This window comes from Littorina saxatilis, linkage group LG17 (genome assembly GCF_037325665.1).
Source record: "Littorina saxatilis isolate snail1 linkage group LG17, US_GU_Lsax_2.0, whole genome shotgun sequence".
NCBI classification, from domain to species: Eukaryota; Metazoa; Mollusca; class Gastropoda; order Littorinimorpha; family Littorinidae; genus Littorina; species Littorina saxatilis.
This window is the reverse complement of record NC_090261.1, coordinates 71560261-71578993: the sequence shown is the minus strand read 5'-3', so window position 1 is coordinate 71578993 and position 18733 is coordinate 71560261. Positions and strand designations below refer to the sequence as shown.

General features: G+C 46.1%; 1 protein-coding gene and 1 long non-coding RNA gene across 2 annotated transcripts in view; one reads left to right on the top strand and one right to left on the bottom strand.

Moving 5' to 3' along the window:
• LOC138953689 (neuroglobin-like) overlaps window positions 1-18733 on the bottom strand; it is a 163729-nt gene that overhangs the window by 19479 nt on the left and 125517 nt on the right. The gene's annotated exons all lie outside the window — the stretch shown is intronic.
• On the top strand, window positions 5293-6416 carry LOC138953682 (uncharacterized). Its single transcript, XR_011451586.1, has 2 exons — window positions 5293-5696; window positions 5977-6416. It is a non-coding gene; the product is annotated as an uncharacterized lncRNA (long non-coding RNA).

Genomic DNA, 18733 nt, shown 5'->3' with positions numbered 1-18733 from the left:
GCCGGTGGACCCAAAGGCGGCGTTCTCACGCTTGTTAAAAACACCATCCCAGCAGCTGAAGTCTACAGGTCGAACGATGACTCCTCGGAACTCCTGGGGATCAAAGTTTTCACCGAGGACAAAGCAATGACCTTCTTCAACCTCTACTCCCCTCCGACCAAACCTCTGCATCTTCAGCATCTTCAGCCTGCCTCCGAACATTGGCTCATTGCAGGAGATTTTAACAGCCACTCTCCTAGTTGGGGCTATGCTGAACTGGACAGGAAGGGTGAAGACCTTGAAGACTGGATGTTTGAAAACAACCTGATCCTCCTGAATAGACCGGATGACCCTCCCACCTACTACTCCAGGTCCTGGCGCACCACTAGCACCCCAGACTTGGCCATCGCTACAGACGATATTGCCAGCATCGCACAGCGAGAGGTGAACCAGCAGCTTGGAGGAAGCGACCACAAACCAGTCATCATCCAACTTCAAGAACAAGTGAGAACCACCAGGCAGAAACTGAAACCAAGCTGGAACTATAAGAAAGCCAGATGGAACGATTTTGAACGAAAACTGGATGAGAACTGCAGGAAACTAGATCTCCAAGACGAAAACCTGAACGACCAAGCGGAACACTTCACAGCAGCTGTCCTGAAAGCAGCAAAAAAGACCATACCTAGGGGACGCCGCCGCGACTACAAGCCTGGATGGAATGACCATCTTCAACAACTTCATGATGCTGTCTGCACAGCCAGAGAAGCCATGGAGGAAAACCCAACTGATGAACTTGTGACAGCCCACAACAAAGCCAAAGCCGAATTCACCAAGGTGAAACTACAGCAACTCAGAAACAGCTGGCATGAGAAAACACAGTCCCTTAGCATGGATAAAGACACCTTCAAACTGTGGCAGCTCACCAAAACTCTGAACAACGACCGACCAGAGAAGAGACAGACAGTCTTAGAAGCCAACGGAGAGTTTCAGACGGGCAAAATAGCAGCAAACACCCTTGCCAGGATGTACCAACAAGACAGCACAGTAACTTTGCCCAGAGAACGAACCAGAGCAGTACGAGAGCAGCTTCAACAGACTCTCATTCACGACAAGGCCAACAGTTGCATGTCTTCTGCACTCCGTATGGATGAGCTCGAGGAAGCCATCAGAGCCTTGAAATGCAAGAAAGCTCCGGGTCCAGACGGCATCAGCAACGACATGATAAAGCACTTTGGAAACAACGCCAAGCACGCCCTGCTGAAACTCTTCAACCACTCTTGGAGATCTGGTGCAGTTCCTTCTTCATGGAAAAGGGCACACGTCATTCCAATCCTCAAGAAAGGAAAAGACCGAAAGAGCCCAGCAAGCTACAGACCCATCAGCCTACTTAGCTGCCTAGGAAAGCTGATGGAGAGGATCCTGAACCGCAGACTCATATGGCATCTGGAGTCCAACAACATCCTTGCCGCCACTCAGACAGGCTACAGAGGCCAAAGAAACACCGAGGACCAGCTGACGCTCCTGGCGCAAGACATAGAAGATGCGTTTCAGCAGAAGCACAAAGTGGTCGGCGTCTTCTTCGATCTCCCGAAAGCCTTCGACAGAGTGTGGAGGGAAGCCCTGCTCCTGAAAGTGCGCCAGAGCGGCGTCACAGGGAGGATGTACACATGGGTCAAATCCTTCCTTCACGAAAGGTCGGCAAGAGTTGTCCTGGATGGCTACCACAGTGTGAGCGTCAAGATGAGGGAAGGTGTGCCTCAAGGCGGAGTAATTTCACCCACGCTCTTCCTCATCTACATAAATGACATCACCAGCGCCATCCCTCGCCATGTCTCCAACACGCTTCACGCAGACGATCTAGCCATCTGGAGCAGCGCTGAACACACCACCTCAGCCGCTCACCGAATCCAGGACGGTGTGAAGCGCATCCACCAGTGGACCGAAGACTGGGGACTACAGCTCAACAGAGTCAAGTCCGTTGCAACCGTCTTCTCCCTGTCCACATCCAAAGAAAAGGTCAACCTCAAGTTGGGAGAGTCGGCTCTACCACAGGTCGAAACGCCTACCTTTCTCGGCGTCAAGCTGGACTCCCGCCTCACCTGGAAACCACACCTTGAGGAGATCGAGGCGAGAGGCATACGACGACTCGCAATCATGAGAAAGCTCTCAGGAACAACATGGGGCGCCAACTCCCAAATCCTGAAGACAGTGTACACTGGGGCGGTGAGGCCTGTGTTGGAGTATGCATCAAGCTCCTGGAACACAGCAGCCAGGACCAACAAGGCACGACTGGACCGAGTCCAAAACCTCGGCTTGAGGACTGTCCTTGGAGCGATGAAAACCACTCCCATCTCTGAGATGCAGAAGGTGGCCAACATCGAACCGTTGGAAGACAGACGACAGGCAAAGCTTCTGATACAAGGAGAGAAGCACAAGAGACTCGAGAGCCATCCGCTCCACAACAAGTTCCAAGCTCTCACCAAGAACCGCTTGAAGCGCCAGAGCCCCAACCATCAGCTGAAAGCACAGCAGAGGGAGAATGCTGACATCCTTCAACCCAGCCCTGACCAGTGCGAGAGGCTCAATCCAAAGCCGTGGTCTCCCCAGAGTCAGAGATTCCATGTAAGGATGTCCATTCCTGGCATCTCTGGAAAACAGCAACAGAGTGATGCAGCCCTCCGCTCCCTTGCCCTGGAAGAAATACACAGGAGGTACCCAGCCAGCAAGTGGACCCACGCTTATACAGATGGTTCGGCAGAGTGCGCAACCAAGAACGGAGGAAGTGGCGTCTTCATTCAAATGCCAGGAAGACCCCCAGAGACACTGACCACACCATGCGGTGTTCTCTGCTCCAACTTCAAAGCAGAAGTTGTTGCCCTCCATACAGCTGCAGACTTCCTCACCTCTCTTGAGGAAACCCCACCCAAGGTTGTCTTCCTCTCTGACTGCCTGTCCGCACTACAAGTCCTCACAGCCCCTGCAGAACACCTCGTGGAAGAGCTGAAGAAGTCCCTGAACGACTTGTCCCAGAAAGCCTCCGTAGTTCTGCAGTGGATTCCAGCGCACTGCGGCATCGCTGGAAATGAGAAGGCGGATGGTCTGGCCAAAGATGCAGGAAGACAGGAACAACCAGAAACCAGCCTGTCCTTCCGAGAGACCAAAACCCTCATCAAGCATCGCTGGAAGACAGCATTCAAAGAAAGAAACGGAGGCTACAAGCCAGACCAAGACCCCATCCACCGCCTCAGCCGTGCAGAGCAGACTGCCATCTTCCGGCTGCGTACAGGGCACTGCGGCTTTAAAGCGCACCTGAAAAGGATCGGCGTAGCAGAGTCGGCATTGTGCGATTGTGGGGCGGCCGACCAGACAGTAGAACATGTATTGAATACATGCACAAACTTCACTCTGCTGCGGAACCAGATCTGGCCAGAAGGAGCTACACTGGAGACCAAGCTCTGGGGAACGTCAGAAGACCTGAAAGCGACGTTCCAGTTCACGACAGCAGCGGAACTACGACCCTAGACACAACCGTCGAACGCAGAAGAAGAAGTTGTTGTTGTTGTTGTTGCCACTGCTACTGCCGCTGTTGCCAATATTCAAACTATTTTCTTGCAATTGAAATATCGTTTTATCATCAGTAGTCATGTTGTTCTGAAAGGGGTGGCAATTGGTTGGTGTAGATGTTCTTTTACTTAACCGATGGCAAATCAGTGTCAGAAAGACCCAGCAATTGATTCTAAGGGTGATGTTTGAGGAGGTGATATTTACCGTAAACTGTGGTGTGGTGTGGTTTTGTTGTTGTTGTGGTGGTGGTGGTTGTGGTGGTTGCTGTGGTTGTTGTTGTTGTTTTTGTTGTTGTTGTAGTTGTTGTTGTGAATGTATTGTTTTTTCAATAACAAACGTTCCAACAACCTACCTTTCTTGTTTTTTGATTCTGAGTTTTAGAACGTTGGCAGTCTCTTTGTTTTTGGATTTGACTGTCTGTCATCTAGGCCTTTAGCTTGCCTCCATAAGATAATACTACACTCGCCTCTTTACATGTAATATGCTTTTGGATATTGGCAAAAATGGCCGACTTCCGTAGCATTATGCTTTGATGAAATTTATTTCAGAGTCAACTTTGTGTGCAGACTCTCTTTGGTGTCCGAACTCCCCCCCCCCCCCCCCCCCCCCCGTGTACACTACATTGGGTGTGCACGTTAAAGATCCCACGATTGACAAAAGGGTCTTTCCTGGCAAAATTGCTTAGGCACAGTTAATAATTGTCTACCTATACCCGTGTGACTTGGAATAATAGGCCGTGAAAGGTAAATATGCGCCGAAATGGCTGCAATTACTGGCCGTATAAAATTTCATCTCACACGGCATCACTGCAGAGCGCCTAGAACTGTACCCACGGAATATGCGCGATATAAGCGTCATTGATTGATTGATTGATTGATCGGAAGAGACCATCCAATCACAGCCCTCGAGTTCCCCCACGTGTCCATCAGAATTGTTTTGGAACGTTGGCTGTCTATTGGTTTTTTGGATCTCTTTCCAGTAAGTATTGTTGAACTATCATTCTGTCAACTTACACGCGTCTTTATGGTAAGTATGATATAACCATCATAAAGCCACATGAGATGTAATTATTGTGTTACCAAACACCACTGCTAGGGGTTTGAATTACACTGGTTGGCCATCGAGGATTAACACTACAGAATTATTATAATAATATTGAAAGTTAAGAGTCTTAATTAACTTTGATCGCACAACAGAGGGATCCCCGTACAGACAGTGTAATCTAGGATCATTTTAAATTCAGCATCATTAATCTATTACCACTGTCATTTTAATATGAATGGTCAAACCTTCTGAGACGCACACACGCTGTACAGTGTAATTATTGCACAATTGTTAGCTCAGACAGACGCCTCTTTACCTTAGATGTTGTAGAACTGTCACCTTAAACATCACCCTTAGACATGATTACTGGGTCTAGTTTGCCATCAAAGACTAACACCACACATTTGTTCAATCCATGTTGTGAACAGCTGATAGTCTTGTACTGTACTCTGGACTGAGGCATTTTGTTCAGTGAGTATTTGTATTATAGAATTGTCATTATACCACCTTAGTCGACTCATAATTGCTATGTGTTTTTAACACTGGTTCGCTTGAAACTGTCTTACATATCAATTCCTTTGTAATTTGAAAATTACAAAACACCATGAAAAATCATTATCGACGATTGCGAATCTGCTTATATTAATAATACATTACAAAAAGCTCTAAATATGTAAAAATACCGGTTTCCTTGCCAGACTGTTACGAAGCGGTTTACTCGTATTTTTGGCCTAATGTGTATTGTTGTAAATAGAATAGACTATAGCGATGGTCAGACATTGGAAAGGGCTATAGGCTGCATACCGTCGCGTTGACCGCAGTTGAACCTTTGTGTAACTGACAAGGTTTTTCACGTGCAAGTAATGCAGACGACAGCTCACTGGCAATGTCATAGCAAGAACGACTTTGTAAAATCAGTCGCCGTCAAGGAGCCAAGCTCGACTCATGTTTTTCGTAACACGTTAGCAGACGGGCTCCTGTTTTAGGTATCTGACTGAAGAAGGATGAAGACTGACGAACTTTCCCTATCAGCTTACATGATATCTTCCATTTTCATATTCATGCCAGGCCGGCGACTGTACTAAATGTTGGCTTTACACTCTTTTGAGGTATGTTTGAAACCGGTTATATTTTCATGTCATGTTGTCGTATGTGAGAAGAGTGACTGGTTCTGTGTTTAACGTTATTGTGTAGGCCTAAGCTATTGTGCTACACTGCTTAAACATGTGAGGGTTTTACGTAACGTTTTCTTGGTTTTAGAAAACAGGAATTAACGTGTAAATAATTATATTGGCTCATGCAGCTTAATATGTTGGACGAGTGAGTATTTTTATTGTGCGAGTGAAAGAAACTAAAGACAAGTTGACTTATGGACTATAAACTTTACAGTGTTCCAACTGGAGGGTTTCATCGACGGAGGCTGAACTGAACTGGTGACTGCGGCTTGGTGTACATGACCATGGCATGGAGAGCTGGCAGAGTTCTACAGGTAGCCGCCGAGACGGACTGGAAGGATCAAGGACTACGTCAAGCAATGGTTGCGGTGTCGTGAGGACTGGTGCATCCTTGTCAGTCGTCTGAAGGACTTACAGCCATACCAACATCTTGAAAGCCGAAAGATGGCAGTAGGGTAACGTACAGTAGAATACCTATTCGTCTTACCTGTTAAGCTGCTTTGTTTGAGCCAAAAGGTGTCTGCGTCTTGGACTGTAGAGTTTCTTGCGGTGTTGTCGGCCTAGGGTACTGGTCGAAGCCCGGAAATGATTTTGTGATGTAAAAAGCTTTGTAAACAATAATAATTAGTCTTGGCAGTGTCAAGATCCATTTAACACCAGGTTTTTGCGTGTGTGAGTGAGTGTGCGCTTGTGCCTTGTAAGCTACGGTAGCGGACAACTATTCAGATTACATTCAAGTCTGTAAACAAATACTAAATTTATAGAGTTGTGTAGAGGCATTTATGATTGTCTAAAAACCGGGCTATACCACTCCATAACACAGACAAGGAAACTCAAGGCATCCTGTCAGGGAGAGAATGAGCCGAACTCATTTTGACCTGAGTTCAGGATGATTTTGTTCCGTCTTTGTCCTGTGTGAATGTATTTTAGATCTACGCAAAGATATTGTGTTCGCTGTTAGCTCTTTGAAGTACGCTCTTATTCTGTACAGTCTTATTTCTTGTTTTCTAGTAGATCTATCAAAGACAGCAATGATATTGGCCTATATCTGGCTCTACGCAGTAATTTGTATCCGCTCTTAGGCTTATCTTAAAAACAATGCCAGCTGGTCATAATACTGCACAGAAACAGACATACTAATAAAATGGGATTTTTTTTAAACTTCTTGACGAACAAAGCTCACACAATGCAAATAGGACCACAATGACCTCAGTTTCCCTCCATCCTTCTCTTTCTCTCTTCTCCCTCCCCCACCGCATCCCCCCTCCAGTATTCTTCCCCTCTTTTTTCAAAGGAGGTCGAACACTTGTGGTTCTGAGTGGCGACAACGACATTGACAGTGGCAGGCTAATGGAGCACGTACGGCGGGCGCCGTTCTATTTGGCGGAAGGCCGAACAGTCTGTAAGTGTCTCTGACCTCAATTCGTTCGAGCAAAGTTTTAAAGGTTGTAATGAGGACATCGGGCCCTCCGGGAGCATAAGGGGGAAACGTTAACGATTACACAGCACTTTGAAAATAATTTGCCTTCAAACCCGTGTCTGGCCATATCGCAGTGGAACTGTTGAATCTTGGTTGCGAGTTAAGTGTTCGACCGCTCTCCTCGTAACCTCTGTAATGGCAGGGCGCCGTTCTATTTGGTGATAGGTAGGAGTTGAACAGTCTGTGAAGATGTCACTGACCCTTTTACCGTTTAACCACGGTTGTAAAGACAGGTTATCTTCACAGTGAAACCGTTGGCAGCCGGTGATCGAGAAAGCTACATGACTTCTGCAGATCTGGAGAATGGAGAGGAGGGTGTGGGCAAGAACAGCCGGGGGTCTGAGGGAGATGGAATCTGAATATGAACACAACTATGCGGTAAGCGCCGTTCACTTTGAGACGGCAGTCTGACACGAAACCACTCAACACGTCATCTTCGTCCCTGTTCCGTGCTGAGCATGCGGTCGTTGTCCTCGCAATGTCGATAAAGGCAAGCTAATTGCGAACGTTGACTTTGGTGAATGGAGTCGAACACCCCTTTTCAGACCCCCCGATTAAAGAAGCCCTCCTTTTCAAGACCCTCTTTTCTCAGATGTTCCGTTCATTACCTGTGTAAATTTACCCCCACTTTCTCCTTTCCCCCGATTAAAGAAGCCCTCCTTTTCAAGACCCTCTTTTCTCAGATGTTCCGTTCATTACCTGTGTAAATTTACCCCAACTTTCAGACTTTCTCCTTTCCCCCGATTAAAGAAGCCCTCCTTTTCAAGACCCTCTTTTCTCAGATGTTCCGTTCATTACCTGTGTAAATTTACCCCCACTTTCAGACTTTCTCCTTTCCCCCGATTAAAAAAGCCCTCCTTTTCAAGACCCTCTTTTCTCAGATGTTCCGTTCATTACCTGTGTAAATTTACCCCCACTTTCTCCTTTCCCCCGATTGGGGCGGGGATATAGCTCAGTTGGTAGCGCGCTGGATTTGTATTCAGTTGGCCGCTGTCAGCGTGAGTTCGATCCCAGGTTCGGCGGAAATTTATTTCAGAGTCAACTTTGTGTGCAGACTCTCTTCGGTGTCCGAACCCTCCCCCCCGTGTACACTACATTGGGTGTGCACGTTAAAGATCCCACGATTGACAAAAGGGTCTTTCCTGGCAAAATTGCTTAGGCACAGTTAATAATTGTCTACCTATACCCGTGTGACTTGGAATAATAGGCCGTGAAAGGTAAATATGCGCCGACATGGCTGCAATCTACTGGCCGTATAAAATTTCATCTCACACGGCATCACTGCAGAGCGCCTAGAACTGTACCCACGGAATATGCGCGATATAAGCGTCATTGATTGATTGATTGAAAGAAGCCCTCCTTTTCAAGACCCTCTTTTCTCAGATGTTCCGTTCATTACCTGTGTAAATTTACCCCCACTTTCAGACTTTCTCCTTTCCCCCGATTAAAGAAGCCCTCCTTTCAAAGACCCTCTTTTTCCACTGTGGTTCATTACCTGTTTTGATTTACCTCCCATTGGAAAGAGAGAATGCGTACTGTCCTACAGGCTAAATAAGCCTATTTCGCTTCTTAAGGACAAGATTATGGGTTATATGATAATTCGAGTGTTACGCCCTCACGGCTTTTGATGAGATACACAAGTGTATGCGTGTTTAGATGGTATCAGCCATCTGCACTTATGGCAGAATGACCAAGGTCTTTTACGTGCCATTGTGGTGACACGGGGGTGGGACATGGCTTCCGTCTCTGGGTCTGCACATAAAGTTGACCCGTGTCCGTCCCGGCCCGAATTCGAACCTGCGACCTTTCGATCACAAGTCCAGTGCTCTACCAACTGAGCTACCGGGCCCCCGCATTTTTGGAGGTCGTAAAAGGGGGTGCCACTGACCGTATCGTCCCTGTGGAAACGACAGCGTCTCTCAAGTTCACAGTGAAGATGTTTCAGTCATTCCACCTTCTTCTTCTTCTTCGTTCATAGGCTTAGACTTCCACGTTCACTCATGTTTTTAGCACGAGTGGATGTTTACGTGTGTGACCGTTTTTACCCCGCCATTCAGGCAGCCATACGCCGATTTCGGGGGAGGCATGCTGGGTATTTTCGTGTTTCTATAACCCACCGAACTCTTACATGGATTACAGGATCTTTTTTGTGCGCACTTGGTCTTGTGCGTGCATGTACACACGAAGGGGGTTAAGTCACTAGCAAGTCTGCACATAAGTTGACCTGGGAGATCGGAAAAATCTCCACTCTTAACCAACCAGGCGGCAGCGACCGGGATTCGAACTCACGACCTCCCGAGGCCGACGTCTTACCACCACGCCACTGCGCCCGTCCAGACATTTCACCCACCGCCGGTGGTGCTTGAGAGACTGTGGGCATGCCGTGTACAGGTTTAAGAGGGATGGTGAGAACAGTCTCAAGGGTTAGAGTTAGAGAGGGGGTGTGCGGGAATAGGTGCAGCAATGGGGGTGGGTAGGTGGGAACCTGCCTGGTACTGTGCCATTATACCACTGTCTCCGGAAGAAGATAGCCGAGACTTTTCGGTTAATAGAATGACACTGGCTTTGAGAGTCTGTTTTCTTGAGGGTCTACTTTTGCATACAAGGCAGCTCGCTGGGTGCGACATTTCAATTAACAGAAAGAGTTCTGTTTGTTTGCCAAAGAGGTAATCTCTCTCTCTCTCTCTCTCTCTCTCTCTCTCTCTCTCTCTCTCTCTCTCTCTCTCCCTCCCTCCCTCCCTCCCTCCCTCTCTCTCTCTCTCTCTCTCTCTCTCTCTCTCTCTCTCTCTCTCTCTCTCTCTCTCTCTCTCTCTCTTAAGCCTTGTTCTCTCTGTCGATATCTCTGTCTGTTTCTATCTTATTTCTGACTCTCTCTATCTGTCTCGCTCCCTCACCCCCTACCCTTGGCTCTCTGTCTCTGTCTGTCTGTGTAAGTCCGTATGTCTGTCTGTTCTCTCTCTCTTTCTCCCTCACCTCCCACCTCCCCCTCTCCCATAAAGCAAGCTGGTTTTACAACCTGAAGCACACACACAAAGTTACAATCGCCGACGTGACACGACCACGATCTCAGACTGCTGCCTTTCTAACCATCACATGGACATTTGTGGATCTTTCAGCGGTCACATAGTTATACTGTCACGCCACCCTTTACGTCGAATCATCTGCACCAGACAGCACGCACTCTTTTGATCACGATCACAGTTCAGAGGTGAGTAGGAGATCTCGAGCTTTTGATCACATTGCTTGGAACAAGCCCAGAAATACACTACTCACAAAAAGTTAAGGATCACTATGAGAAAACAGGTGGTCAATAAAATCAGTTCGCTACTGTTATTTATTTCTTAGTCAAACCAAATTGTTATGAATTCTTGTTCAGCTGTAAGTGGGCGATGTTGTGTTAGTGGGAAAATTGCACGGAATTCTGTACTACTGAGTTTGGTAGCAAATGAAAAAGCGGAAACTTACGAAAAAGGACCTTGTTTTGGACCGTTCAGCCCGAACACATTGCACAAGCCACATCGAAAAACCATTATGCACGTGCAAGCACTGCTGTTTATGTGTGAGATGCTGTCAATTGCTTGGCTTTTTGAGAAGACATACCACCAGTATTAGGCATTATCTGACAATGCCTCCACGACGAAAATCGAACGAGTTTGAGAGGGGACGAGCTGTTGCATGGTTCCAAGATGGTGTCCCCAAGCGAGAAGTGGCCAGGCGACTTCACGTGTCCATCTCGGTCATTGTCAGACTGGTTCAACGTTTCCCAGCCACTGGGAGGGTCCAGGAAAGACGCAGACCTGGGCGACCAAAGAAGACAACTCCACGTGAAGATCGTCTCATTGAACGACTAGCCTTGCAAACAAGAACAGTCTCTTCCAGCATTATTCGAAGGCAGCTGAGGGTGGCTACTAACACCAACATCAGCCAGCAGACCATACGGAATCGCCTTCATGGGTTTAGCCTCCGTTCTCGTCGCCCAGCTGTACGGCCACGCTTAACTCCAGCCCATAGGGCAGCACGCCGCGCCTTCTGCAGACGTCACGTGAGGTGGACACGTCAGCAAGGTCCCAGGTCCTGTTCAGTGATGAATCACGCTTCACCCTGAACCACAACGACGACCGACTGAGGGTCTGGAGGCGCCAAGGGGAACGCTACATTGACGCCACTGTCCAAGAAAAGGTGGCCTTTGGTGGAGGTTCTGGAATGGTCTGGGTGGCCTTCAGCCTTCACCACAGAACACCCTTGTTTCATGTACAGGGTAACCTGACTGGCCTCCGATACCGGGATGAGATCCTTCGACCGCTGGCTGTGCCTACACTGCAGCAGATGGGACCGCAGGCTGTCTACCAGGATGACAACGCTCGCCCCACAGGGCAAGGGTGGTCAACGACTTCCTGCAGCAGTCTGGAGTCAACAGAATGGAGTGGCCAGCATGCAGTCCCGATCTCAATCCGATTGAGAACCTCTGGGATGAGTTGGATCGCAAAGTGAGGAGCAACCACCCCCCTCCCAGGGATGTTCAGCACCTCTACCAGGAGCTACAGGCTGAGTGGCAGGCGCCTCCACAGAGGATCTTCACGACCCTGGTCAACTCTATGAGGACTCGGTGCGTCGAGTGCCAGAACAGCCAGGGCGGTTACACGCATTACTGAACTTTTGGGAGCATCTGAATGTCATGTCTTGTGATTTCAACGACTTTGTGAAATTAAATTTCGATACGTACACACTTTGATAAAATGTACAGATCACACGATTGCTCGAAATTGAAGGAAATGTATCGTTATTGCTAAAGCATTGAATTAAACGTTTGCCAAATACCAACGCATTGGCTTTCTTATTTGGAAAGTTATGAATTTGTGTGCAAGTGATCCTTAACTTTTTGTGAGTAGTTTAGTTGTTCGGATAGACCTGCACTCAATACTGAAGTGACAATAATAAACAGTTCAAGAAAGAGAGTCATTTGGTGGACATTGCCCCCCAAAATGGCACTCTCCAATCAGATCAGGCTTTTGAGCAGTATTTCATTATTTTAAGAATCAACAAGAAGGTAAAGTTTATGGAACAATGAATTATTCATAGACAAAACGAAACGTTCACAGGAACTTCGACCTAACGGCCTTGAAAGTGGACGAACAAGATACACAATCGACACATAAAAATGATGGGTAATTACTAAAGTTTGGATGTTGCATCTTCGTAGGTGGCAGAAAGCAGCGTGACAAAAGTAATTATTTCAAGCTTCATTTCGACATGCGGCCTGAAAGTGTTTGCACACGCGGTCCTGCAACAATGCTTATCGGAATGTCTCTGTTGCGTGTTGGTTTTAGACTTTGGTAATTACATCATAGTACAATATCATTAATAAAACTTAAAGCTATACGCTAACTGATTATATATATCGCCGAACTGTGTGAAACAGAGATACAGCCATTAAGACTTCATATGAGTAGTGCGTTGACATACCCCCCGCAACCCCCCCCCACCCCCTCTCCCCAACTCCCATGCCCTCATCCATCTATCTCCTCCCCCCCACCCCCTCTCCCCAACTCCCATGCCCTCATCCATCTATCTCCTTCCCCCCCCACCCCCTCTCTCCAACTCCCATGCCCTCATCCATCTATCTCCTTCCCCCCCCCCACCCCCTCTCCCCAACTCCCATGCCCTCATCCATCTATCTCCTTCCCCCCCCCCCACCCCCTCTCCCCAACTCCCATGCCCTCATCCATCTATCTCCTTCCCCCCCCACCCCCTCTCTCCAACTCCCATGCCCTCATCCATCTATCTCCATACCCCCCCCCCATCCCCTCTCCCCAACTCCCATGCTCTCATCCATCTATCTCCTTCCCCCTCCCCAACTCCCATGCCCTCATCCATCTATCTCCATACCCCCCCCCCCCACCCCCTCTCCCCAACTCCCATGCCCTCATCCATCTATCTCCATACCCCCCCCCCCACCCCCTCTCCCCAACTCCCATGCCCTCATCCATCTATCTCCATACCCCCCCCCCCCACCCCCTCTCCCCAACTCCCATGCCCTCATCCATCTATCTCCTTCCCCCCCCCCACCCCCTCTCCCCAACTCCCATGCCCTCATCCATCTATCTCCATACCCCCCCCCCACCCCCTCTCCCCAACTCCCATGCCCTCATCCATCTATCTCCTTCCCCCCCCACCCCCTCTCTCCAACTCCCATGCCCTCATCCATCTATCTCCATACCCCCCCCCCACCCCCTCTCCCCAACTCCCATGCCCTCATCCATCTATCACCACCGCCACCACCAACCCATCATTCCCCCCCCCCCCCTCCTTTTCAACATCATCGCAAAGGTTCAGCTAAAACCAAAGAGAAAAAGACACCAATTACAACTTCAAGGGAACTATTTTTTCTTGGTCACAGAAAGTGGACGGTGGAACCATGGCCTCGCGAGTAGAACAGACCCTCAAGCGGCGAATTAGCCGAGAGAAAGCGGCGCGAAATGAGATGTCTGCGAAGGAGAGTGTGGCTGAGAGGGCCCGGGCTAACGAAGCTCTGCACACCCTTTTTATCCCCAACGCTGCTCGACCACCGACGCCTGTAGACGACCTTCACGCCGGTTGAATGCGCGATGAAGTTGCAAAGAGAAGAATGTATTTTAACAGTTAAAATAAATGGTTAGCCAGAGATGGTGGACCTGAAGGAGAAGCTGTGGGGCACGTGGAGTCCCTGCGGCGAACGCAACGGGAACGCATAAGAAAAAGAAGAAGAATTTTAACAGTGTATGGAACGTTTAATTTGAGACAAAACAAAACACTCAGAAGTGTGTCGACCTAAATACTGGTCTTTCGGTGGACAGACATACAAATAACTAAGAAACCCTAGCTCAGTATATATGCGTTGATTTCTCAAGATAGCCAGAGCGGAAAGGAATGACTGCAAAAACAACAGGAAACGGGTCTCCTATCTTTCGTTCTTTCTTTACTTATTTATCATTCTCTCCTGGTGACAAAATAACAATTTGGTCAAAACGAAAACATTTTAAGCCGTGCTTGACATGAAAACACAATTAACGTAAATGTCTTGATCAAATCACGTCCGTTAATAACACAATTTGGATCAATCGCAAGAAGTCGTTTTTGCAAATGACAACATTTTTTGTTTAAAGTAGGTTAAGGTAATGGAGTTACGTGTTTCAACTAGATTTGGCAACGTCAACTTTCGGTTTGCATGGTCACACGAACTAGAAAAAACGATTTGGTTTAAACGATTTATTCAAATATTTTGATTGCCAAATGCAATGCCGTATACATGCAATCTTAGAAATGGGGTAAAATAGCTGGCGTTTAAAGCGTTAAATGTTGTTGTTGTTGTTGTTGTTGTTGTTGTTGTTGTTGTTGTTGTTGTTGTTGTTGTTGTTGTTGTTGTAGCTGCTGCTGTTGTTACTGTTGCTGCTGTTTTAGATTAAACAAAAATATCATGTAATCTCACAACTACCATACTTAAAGGAAAATTCAATGCAAGAAACATATCACAAAGCGGGCAACAACAACAAGAAGCTGACAGGCTTTCGCTAAAATGCAAATGTATTTTTTGTTGTTAAAACTAGTTTATGCAAATGCCTCCGAAGCGTGTCTTCCTGAAATTAACAAAATTGGCCGGAATTTTCACGACGAAAATCTCAGCTAAAAAATGTGAGGGTTCTCTTCATACTGCTTTTGCGTTTTGCTTTTAAAAGACGCTGTCTTTCCCCCACACAAATGTGTCGGTTCAGTCCCGGAGAGCGATCGATTAATCGTGATAAATGCACGAATATCGTGTTCCTATAAATTATAATCCTCAAATTAAAAGAGCTGTTTTCATATAGAGAATGTCCAGAACATTTTCATTTCAGATTTATGCATGGAGTTCAGCCTTTAAGTCTTATCAAGTATTGTGTTTCCAATCGCCCCCAGCAGTGTCTATTTTGATAGTCATACTGGCGTGCGAACAGCCATGTACGTGAGAGAAAACAAGTCGCGTAAGGCGAAATTACTATATTTAGTCAAGCTGTGGAACTCACAGAATGAAACTGAACGTAGTCCGCCGCTAGTGCAAAATGCAGTGAAAGTGACGAGCCTGTTCGTTTTAACTTTCTGAGCGTGTTTTTAATCCAAACATATCATATCTATATGTTTTTGGAATCAGGAACAGACTAGGAATAAGATGAAATAGTTTTTAAAACGATTTTGGAAATTTAATTTTAATCATAATTCTTATATTTTTCATTTTCAGAGCTTGTTTTTAATCCGAATATAACATATTTATATGTTTTTGGAATCAGAAAATGATGAAGAATAAGATAAAAGTAATTTTGGGTCGTTTTATAAAAAAATAATTTTAATTACAATTTTCAGATTTTTAATGACCAAAGTCATGAATTAATTTTTAAGCCACCAAGCTGAAATGCAATACCGAAGTCCGGCCTTTGTCGAAGATTGCTTTACAAAAATTTCAATCAATTTGATTGAAAAATGAGGGTGTGACAGTGCCGCCTCAACTTTTACAAAAAGCCGGATATGACGTCATCAAAAGTATTTATAAAAAAAAAAGTCCGGGGATATCATTCCCAGGAACTCTCATGTCAAATTTCATAAAGATCGGTCCAGTAGTTTGGTCTGAATCGCTCTACACACACACACGCACAGACAGACAGACAGAGAGACAGACAGACACACACACACACACACACACACACACACACACACACACACACACACACACACACACACACACACACACACACACACATACACCACGACCCTCGTCTCGATTCCCCCTCTATGTTAAAACATTTAGTCAAAAATACTAAATGTAAAAACCAATTCGCTGAAAGCACAGAACGTGGTTTTTATCTTCTTTTTTTTTTAGACTGATACAAAATCTCAGGTTTGCTTTTATATTATGTTTTTTTTATTTTTATTTATTTTTTTAATTTTGCTTCTCATTAAAATCTTATGCTGTTTCACATGATTTATTTTCCCAGCCTGCATTACATTCTAACACTGGCAAAAGGGACATTTGAACATAATCTTAAAACAAGGAAATGGTCAAAGCGTTTTTTCTTGAGAGATTGAATGTTATATCATTGAGAGCTTTGATCTAACTTACAAAGGGACGCCAGCGCTACCTGTGTCGTAAATCTTATCATTAGCACACTTACTTGGTTATTGTTTTGAAAGCATTTGGTTTGACCTTTTCAATCTCTAAAATTCTGTGCAAATTATTTTTTAGATCCTCTGTGGTGAATCCGATACAATTCAAAACGATTACGCTAGCTGCCACACTCCACTACCTGTATCTTTTTGTAGAGGAATAAAACTTGTTCAGACGACAATGACAAACAGTAATGGCTTTCACACAAAGACACCAAGTGCATGTTCGCGCCAGCTTGCTGCACTCGTATAGCTTTCTTCAAAGGGGTCAGACGATAGTCGAAATTAATGGGGAGTTTTGGCCCAGACATGGCAGATGTTTCCGTCTGCAACAATGGATTACTAACAGCGGATCATTCAGGACGACGCCCACAACGTCTGTGTAAACCACAATAACAAGACTTTTCCTAGATATTATGTCCCCTTTTTGGACTGTGTTCTTCTGTGTGTCTGTAACCTCCCACCCACCCTTTCTTAATGTCTCAACCTAAACTGTTCCCACTTCTTTCTTCATTTCCCGTTTCGTCTTGCCTTGTTTTGTCGGTGATATTTTGTCTGCTGCCTTTTGTTTTGTTTGGTTTGCTTTACTTTGATTGGGTCTTGGGTCTTGCCCTGTGTCGTTTTGTGTTACAGGAGTTTCAATAAATGTATGAATTGCAAGATTTTGTGACAACTAATCCTGGGTGGATTTTTCTTGTCTTGTCACGTCCTGTTGTGTCCTTTGCCTTAAGCATTCATCCAAAATCAGAGAGACTGCCAACGTTTCAAAATTCAGAATCAAAAAACAAGAAAGGTATAATATTGATTATGAACGTGGGCGGGGATGTAGCTCAGTCGGTAGCGCGCTGGATTTGTATCCAGTTGGCCGCTGTCAGCGTGAGTTCGTCCCCACGTTCGGCGAGAGATTTATTTCTCAGAGTCAACTTTGTGTGCAGACTCTCCTCTGTGTCCGAACACCCACCGCGTGAACACGCAAGCACAAGACCAAGTGCGCACGAAAAAGATCCTGTAATCCATGTCAGAGTTCGGTGGGTTATAGAAACACGAAAATACCCAGCATGCTTCCTCAGAAAACGGCGTATGGCTGCCTAAATGGCGGGGTAAAAAACGGTCATACACGTAAAATTCCACTCGTGCAAAAAACACGAGTGTACGTGGGAGTTTCAGCCCACGAACGCAGAAGAAGAAGAAGAAGATTATGAACGTAATTTGTTTTGTCATAAATTAAACGTTCCCATAACATTTTGTATTGAGAAGTCAGACGACTCCATGTCTGTGTCTGTCTTTGTCTCCATCTGTCTCTGTCTTTCTGTCGGTCTGTTTCCCTCGCTCCCTCTCTCCCTTCCCCTCTCTCTCTCTCTCTCTCTATTTGTTCTTTGTTTCATGTGTGTATTATAGTAGGGACTAGCTGTAAGAAAGGACCATATGGACCTAATGCTATCATTCCTCGGTAATAAAGTTTTCGAGTTCGAGTTCTCTCTCTCTCTCTCTCTCTCTCTCTCTCTCTCTCTCTCTCTCTCTCTCTCTCTCTCTCTCTCTCTCTCTCTCTCTCTCTCTCTCTCTCTCTCTCTCTCTCTTTCTCTCGCTCTTCTCCCTCTAAGCGAAGTATTTCACCCCCAAAACATTCTGTTTTTAAATTGAAAGGAATCTAATTTTTGGGTATTGACAAAGTTGAACTCAAATGAGAATTGTTGCAAGCGGCGACAGTGATCGTGGACATCACTGCGCCCATAAGATGAAACCAATAATCATTTTCATGATTGCAATGGAGAATTCTCTCTCTCTCTCTCTCTCTCTCTCTCTCTCTCTCTCTCTCTCTCTCTCTCTCTCTCCCCTCCCTCTCTCTCTCGCTCTCTCTCTCTCTCTCTCTCTCCCTCTCTCTCTCTTTCTCTCTCCCTCTCCCTCTCTCTCTCTCTTTCTCTCTCCCTACCTCTCTCTCTCTCTCTCTCTCTCTGTCTCTCTCACCTCTCTCTTTCTCTCTTCCCTCTCTCTCTCTCTCTCTCTCTCTCTCTCTCTCTCTCTCTCTCTCTCTCTCTCTCTCTCTCTCTCTCTCTCTCTCTCTCTCTCTCTCTCTCTCTCTCTGGAATCCCTAACGTATGTGTATAATCTTTGCATTGAACAAAATATTTTTCCTGATGCATTTAAAACGGCAAAGGTCGTTCCACTTCCTAAAAATAAAGATGTGTCTGACCCTAATAACTTCAGGCCAATTTCATTGCTTCCTATTTTATCAAAGCCTCTAGAGAAGCACATCCAGAAGAATCTTCTGAACTACATGGAAAGGTGCAAATTATTTCACAACTTTCAATCTGGGTTTCGTCCG